The sequence below is a fragment of the Corvus brachyrhynchos genome, unplaced genomic scaffold, assembly GCF_000691975.1.
Source record: "Corvus brachyrhynchos isolate BGI_N302 unplaced genomic scaffold, ASM69197v1 scaffold83, whole genome shotgun sequence".
In the NCBI taxonomy this organism is placed as follows: domain Eukaryota; kingdom Metazoa; phylum Chordata; class Aves; order Passeriformes; family Corvidae; genus Corvus; species Corvus brachyrhynchos.
The window spans coordinates 6,902,240-6,909,492 of NW_008238464.1; the positions used below are offsets into that span (position 1 = coordinate 6,902,240).

Consider the following 7,253-nt stretch of genomic DNA (forward strand, 5'->3'; position numbering starts at 1 on the left):
CAGGGGGAAAAAAAAAACCCCCAAGCCAGCCCACTACAGCAGTGCTTCGCAGCCCTGCATTTTAATCGCTCGGCACGGTTCCCCTCGGCACAAAGAGAGGCAGGAGCCCACGTTCCCTGCTGGCAGCGCCTGGGTGAGGCGGGCGCTGCTGGCAGCCAGAGCCGGGAATGTTAATGACAGCAGGACCGCTCAGAACTTCTCTCCCCTCTGCCGCGTGTGGGCTTGCCCGCAGTGGAGTCCTCACACGCCAGGATTGATGCGAAGCGCTGAGGAGCCGACGTATAGCCAGCGCTGGGAAGGGCTGCGCTGCATCCCGCGGGAGCAGCCGGAGCTCGCAGAACGCCCCATCCCCACTCACGTGAGCCGGGGCTCCCCCACCTTCCTGCCAGTTTGCTGTCAGGGTGAGCAGCTTGGAAGGCAAATGCCTTCCCAGTGACAGTGCCAAGGAGATCCCGCTCTCACCAGCCCGCAGGATGGCCTCACGTTCGGTTTGGAATGGTCATTTTTGAATTTCCTTTAAACGCTGTCGAATTTCCTTTAAACACAGCTGTCTTCTGGACTCTTAGGAGGAGTTTGCTTTAATGTTGTGCCACAGCAGTCTTACAACTCTGCGAAATTGGTATTTCCACAGCAACTGTATCCCCACCTAAGGCAAAGGGGTTTTAGAGCCGGGCTCCGTGGACCCCACAAGGTGTATGGAGTATACACAACAGAACTGCTGCAGAAGGCAGCCAGGAAAACCAAACCTCATAACCAGTAAACTTCCATTTACTAAAGAGGGTACAGTACCACTGGAAAACTTTTAGGGACACAGGAAAACCTTCAAGACTGAAAGCAGTACAATGCTTCTCTATACAACTCCTCATAACTGGTTTTCAGTACTTTTATACAGACTGTTTTACAAGTTTGAAACTATGATGCTTTTAACACTTCTTTTTTAAGATCATCTTGATGCCTACGAAATCTCACTGTTGTCACATTTTTGCTAATGGTCAGTTGAATTCTCCCACTCTTCTAATCCTCCTATTGGTTTTATCTATTTCCTCTTATTTTTTAACCACAAAAATAAGCAAATTATCCATGGCTAAAAGAAAAAAGGGATGTTTTTCTTTATGTTTAAGAAGACTGTGCTATGTTATTTAAGATGAAGATTCTTTTCTACAGATTGCATACAGCAGGTAAAAACAGCAGCCCTTCCTAGGAAAATAAGTGGATACCTATGATGATTTGTTCATAACTCTCAACAATACCATTAGAGAAGACATGAACTAAACCAAAAAGTTTTTAAGAGGACCCATCAAACTATCTGGGCTTCCTCTGCCAATGAAATTAATTTAGATAATTCATTTACTACATTAATTTACATTATTTCCACTCAAAATATGGCCTACAGCAGTTCCATGTATTATATATGACTAGAGCCTTATATGTTTCCATTTCAATCTTAACAGAAAAGACAGAATGAAGTCTTCAGTCAAGCTTTTCCATAACAAATTATAACCACTGAAAAACAGGATTTGTAGGAACTTTGTATGCAAAAAGTATTTTGTTTATGTGACTGTCATTTGAGACTGCATTTAGGAAAGGAACAAGTGATAGGCAGCAAAGCCATTATTACCAGGCCAGGCTTGGCCATTCTGGGGGTGAACCAGGAGGAACAAATGAATGAGAAAAAGTGTGCAAGTCTGCAGGTGCACTTGGATAGATGAGGCTCATTTTGAACCAAAGGCTGTGTGACCGTATTGCATCCACAGTCAGCCCAGGGAGAACTCCAGATGTCAGACAGTCCATGGGATTTGTTATGGAGCAAGTTAAAGGCCTGAGGCATTTTTGCATATGCAGAACAGCGAATTTCACTTGTAAGATTTCACGATTTCCTGGTGCAGTAAGAAGTGCAGCAAATATATTCATTTGTAAGCACCTACTGCAAGGGAAGATGCTAGTTCAATCCCAGCTTTCCCTGAGTATCCTGCCTCAATTCAACAGTAATTTCATATTTTCCTTGGAGAATCAGCAGACTGCTTAAGCTTCCTGTATATCAAAGGTCCATCTTTCCGTGGAGTTTCTCAGTGAAATAACCAATGAAAAGGAAGATAAAAATGTAGTGAAGAATTTTACCACATCAACCAGTCAAGTTTCAGAATCACAAGCACATAATAATTTATACTTGTGCAAAATGAATGGAGAACCCAAATATGTTAGTTAAACCTCAGTTACACCAACACTGCCACTTTATATAGACTTTCTACACCTTCAAACAAATTCCAAGCATGCAAGGCATGAGCAAAGCATCCACGTGAAAGGTTCAGTTAGATGGGTTGAAAGTTAGTTTACTTAGAATTGGGTTATTTGTAATCAGGTACTTGTTTGATCATGTTCATTCATGGAAATCAGGCAGCCTTGTCTTCCTGAGTAAGAAGCTTTGGCACAGCTTCTCTACTGAATGGAACAGAGAGTATTTTCAAGATACTTAACCAAATGTGGGATTATGATCTCTGCTGGTTTGAAACAGGATCATCCATGGTTTCACGAACAACCTTGAGTCAGACTAAAGAAACAGACCTTAAACTAATTAAAATCAACTCTTAACAGAAAGACCCAACTGAGCTTCCTTGCAACATGAATCAGTCCAGTATGTGACTGTGAGCTACCTAAGGAATCAAAACAGTCCTGAAAATACAACATCACTATAATTCAGGGAAGAGCTACTGCAGTTTTCACTCTTTTGAAGTTTTTACTTGATCCCCACACCCCTGCAGATCATCATGTCAACCATGTTATGGAATTAAACATGCCATTTCAGTCCCACACATCTTACGCTTAATTAAAATATGATAGTAAAAGGACAGATGCTCAGTTCTAACAGTGAGAGTCAGTAAATACAATAGGAAATGTTGTCATTTTTCAGGTACAATATGATTATTTTGAATTATTTTTTTAATTAAAAATTCAAGCTGCTTCTAGAATTCTGATTTTTACCTTCTACTAATGTATTACCTTTAGCAAAATATCTTCACTAGTCCCAGGCAAGCCCCTGCTGCAACAAAGGAATTCATACAGAAATTTGAGGAGTACACAGCGTTTCAGTCCTGTCTTACATGTTTAAAATGCACTGGAAACTTCTTTTTGTCAAATGGTCTGTACTCCTGTTTCTTTCAGTGAAACTGCAAAGATAATAAGCAAGGAGCAAATATATTACAGAATTTAATCAATCGATTTCCATGGCTGCACGGGTGTAATATTTGGCCTGATTTGTATTGACTTTTTCCTGAACTTCTACTGGATTTGAGAGCCTCAACAACATTATCTTTTCCTTCAGTCCTCCACTTTGCTCTGGTTTTGGCTGTAGTCTTCAGTAAATCCTGTTCAAACACAGCAACATCACACATCTTTTATTTCGAAACAGTTTCACCCAAATAGGATTACCTAGTTTTTCAAGAAATTGTGGCTATTTTGAAAGTGTTCCAGAAGTAACACACAGCTGTCCACTCATGTGGGGGAACCAAACCGGTAACCAAAAGTCATTAACACATAATCATGTAATGAGTTTTTCTAGAGCAAAAGATACTTTCAACAATATACCTAAAGATTTCTCTGCTAACTTTACACTGATCTCCATAACATCAGCCATCAGTGAGTTCCAAAATTTAATTACGTGCTGTGTGAAAAACTGTTTTTGTTTAAACTACCTTCCTGAAAGTTTTCTGAGTGCCCCAGTTTCTCTTTTGTGAAGCAGTGGAAAAAAAAAAAAAAAACCAACCAAAAAAAAAGAAAACAGCAGGAAATAAACACTCTCTTTTCACATCCCCAAGCCATTCATGACTATACAGACTGCCACTGTAGGTGATATTATGTCTCCTCCAATTGCCTGATTTCCAGACAGAAAATTTCCTACACTAATTAGTTCCTATTTGTATAAAAGCAACCCCATACCTCCAACTGCCTTCACCTCTTCCACGTACACTAATTCTACTCTAACAAAGGGAACAAAACTGGACATGGTACTCCAGAAGTAGGCACAGCTGAGATTACTCAGTGACATAAGGATTTTGTGTGACATAAGGATTTTGTTGTTCTCAGTTTCACTCTCAGCAGTTTGTAATGTTTTGTTTGCCTTTCGGACCAACACTGAATGCCAACGGAGCTGCTGCTGTTTTCAGGGAGCTACCCACAGCCAGTCAAGGTCTCTCAGTGAGGGCAACAGCTTAGCTTACAGAATAGCATTTTCTTTTCTCATCTCATGCTTGTACAAACAATTAACCTCACCTTCTCTACTGATCACTTGCTTAGCACCACCAATTTATCCTCCAACAGTGTGCACTCAGCACTGAATTTTACTATTTGGAATAAATATTTTCACACATTTGCAAATTTTCTGTGCTTTCTTTCTATTTACAGTTCATTTAGAATTATGTTGAATAGCTGGAACCCCTGCAGAAATCCCTGAGTTTTCTCCACCAGTAACTCCCCCTCCATCCAGAGAAAAGAAATAGCTCCTTTAGGTGGTCAGTTATTTTTCAATCAATTACTAATCCACAAGAGGGCTTCCAGTTTAACCCATAGGAGCTTAGTTTCTCTACAAGCCAAAGAGCAGCTGCAGCAGAAGAAAAATTATGTACTGATTTAAAGCAGGACTACAAGGAATGGAAACACACAGAGGCTGCCAGGCCGCTTTGCACGGCTGCACTGGATGCCCTACTGCATCGCTTGCAGCAAAGGGAACAGGCAGAGCATATGGATGGTTGTGCCTGTGCAGCTGAATCCCCTGCCAAACATCCCATACCGCTTTCTAGTGATACCACATGGTCAACATCAGGCAGCCAACTCCACACGCTCTTTTCTGGATGGCCCCAACACCACAAAACTCTATATGTAGACTGTGTGAGCAGTGAAGCTACAGCATCCATGTCACCACTGCTCTCTAAAGACACTGCAAACATAGCCAGGGTGACTTACCTAAGCTGGGCTCCTGCAGAGAGGGAAGAAACCCATTGAATGTGGTTTTCACAAAGTTAAGTCCTCTCAGGTCCTACAAAAAACTGCCACATACACCCACTGCACAAGAGCGATACTGATCCCCAGCCTTAAATAAAAGGGAAAGAAAAGGGAAACACGACAGTTGATATGAAAGATCCAAACAGAAAATGCATTTTTAACATTTCAACCTCCTCTTGGCATGAGCTCTTCCTTCATGAAGAAAAGGGATTTTTCCCTTTTATTTCCCTGAATGACTGAGTTCTCTTGGTAATCAGCCCAGTTAGGCTTTATTATGTAAAGCATCTGGGATTTGAAACTGGGATTCATAAGCAGAGATGGCAGTATTCTGGTTTTGGCAACACCTCACTCTTTCACAAGGAGAAAATTGTTCCTACATTCACAATCTTAAGGAATACAGAGAACTTAGGAAATACATAGAGGAAGAAGGGGAAACAAAAAATCAAAAGTTTTTCTTCTTACAAACTTGACACTCATATGAAGCCAGAGTATGGGCAAGGTTCATTCATACAGGAACACAGACTAAAGAAGCTTTCAGATGTGCAAGGACAGTTAACAGAACAATTCCATCAACATTAGGCCTTATTTAATTTATATATTATTTTACCAAATCTTCCTCAAGTCCTCAGTGCCTTCTCAACCTCAATAAATTTTCTTTTGAGAAAGTAAGTGCCATACAGAAGATGTCCTAGCAGCTGCTCTCCAGGTTCCCTATCTGGGATGTGTGATACTCCCAGAGGCTGAGGTGACACCCAGATCAAGTACTTAGCAGTAGGGGAAAAGCTTCACGCTCCCCTTCCTTTTCCATTATTGCTCAGGCCCATGGCTGAGTAGTAGTAAAAGATAGATGAAATGCAACATACTCATCTCTGTTGGATTGCCTCTTCTTCAATATAGCCCAATCTTGCTACAATCCAGCTCCCCATACTTCCCCAAACAGCTTGCTTCCTCCCCCAGCAATTGCAATCTAGCCTCTCCTTAAAAAAAAAAAAAAAAAAACCACAAAAAACCAAACACAAAGAAACAAATACATCAAGATTAGTTCTTAAAGCTTAATTTAGTTACTGACTTTCCATATTTAGTTTCTTCTACAACCTGTGTCGAGGCTTCATGCTAGAGCAGCATTCTTCATCCTTCTGTGAAGTTTTGTAGTTAGGCTCCTCAGCCTGAATTAGCTTAAAATGATTGACCAGATCACAGGTTTCAATACTTCCTAGCATAACAGGCAGGGCCTTCTTTTTCCCCAGCCTCCCTTGCTTGGATGAAATATCATTTGAATCTCATCTACTGGTTTGCCGTGTTTCTAAAGAGTACCAAGTTTCTTTGTAAGTGCTTCATTCAGATTTCTTCTTTGTCCCTTTTTGCCACGTGGGATTAAGTAATCACTGCAGAGCCAACAGCCTTGAAAGAGTTTATTTAATTTAACACCTCCAGTTGCTCCTGCTCCAGCTGAGGGGTGTTCCAGTCTTTCATTCTTCTTCAGTCTGAGGAGCTAAACTATCCAGATGTGCCCACAGCTGCACTCCTCTAAAAGCAGGCATGGCAATAAATGAATGAATGAATGTTGCCTTTTGCCAATGCAGTGCCAAATAAGACCCTTCCTTTCTAAGTTTACTGAGGTATCTTTATAGATGAAGGAAATACTTTGTGCAGGAAGTTAGGAAGACCAAGAATAGGAAGCTTAAAGGTGAGCAGGGAATGGACTTGCTGCAAAAAGGAGTAATATGGAAAGAAATTAAGCATCACTGTTATTTCCTTCATTGGGGCACTTCCACATGTATGTATAGTCAAAGGAAAGGCTCACTGGGGAAAATACTCCAACCCCTAAAGCACTGAAACCACAGTACTTAAAATGTAGAAAAATAAAATAGTGGATGTCAGGGAGCTCTGGTTTTAGAAGATCAGCTACTGGTACCATGATAATTAAACAGATGGTAGAGTATAGATGCAGAGATGCCCCAGTAATATTCTTTCACAGACTTAGTATTATGTGTGTAACTGCTGAAATTAAATGGATCCAGAAAACACACCTTTTGTCTTCTGTTGGCAGGGTGATTTTCTTTTCAAAGGAAATGCTGGATAAGGGGTCATAAAATCAATTTATTCCAAATAAGAGTGTGTCCAACATTTTTTTAGAGCTCAAATCTTTGAGGTCTCCTAAAAAGTATTAGGCTTTAAATCAAATTATATGTGTGTGTTCAGATTTGGAGTATTAAAAATAAATTTTAAGACATGCCCTACTTTGTAAAAATCCCTAT

General features: G+C 40.6%; 1 protein-coding gene and 1 long non-coding RNA gene across 8 annotated transcripts in view; both read right to left on the reverse strand.

Annotated features, from left to right (window-relative positions):
- Positions 1 to 7,253, reverse strand: part of MCF2L (MCF.2 cell line derived transforming sequence like) — a 147,700-nt gene that overhangs the window by 124,313 nt on the left and 16,134 nt on the right. The window lies entirely within an intron of this gene.
- Positions 5,007 to 5,944, reverse strand: LOC108447359. The gene is made up of 2 exons (XR_001862896.1): positions 5,859 to 5,944; positions 5,007 to 5,083 (listed from the first exon to the last, which is right to left on the reverse strand). It is a non-coding gene; the product is annotated as an uncharacterized LOC108447359 (long non-coding RNA).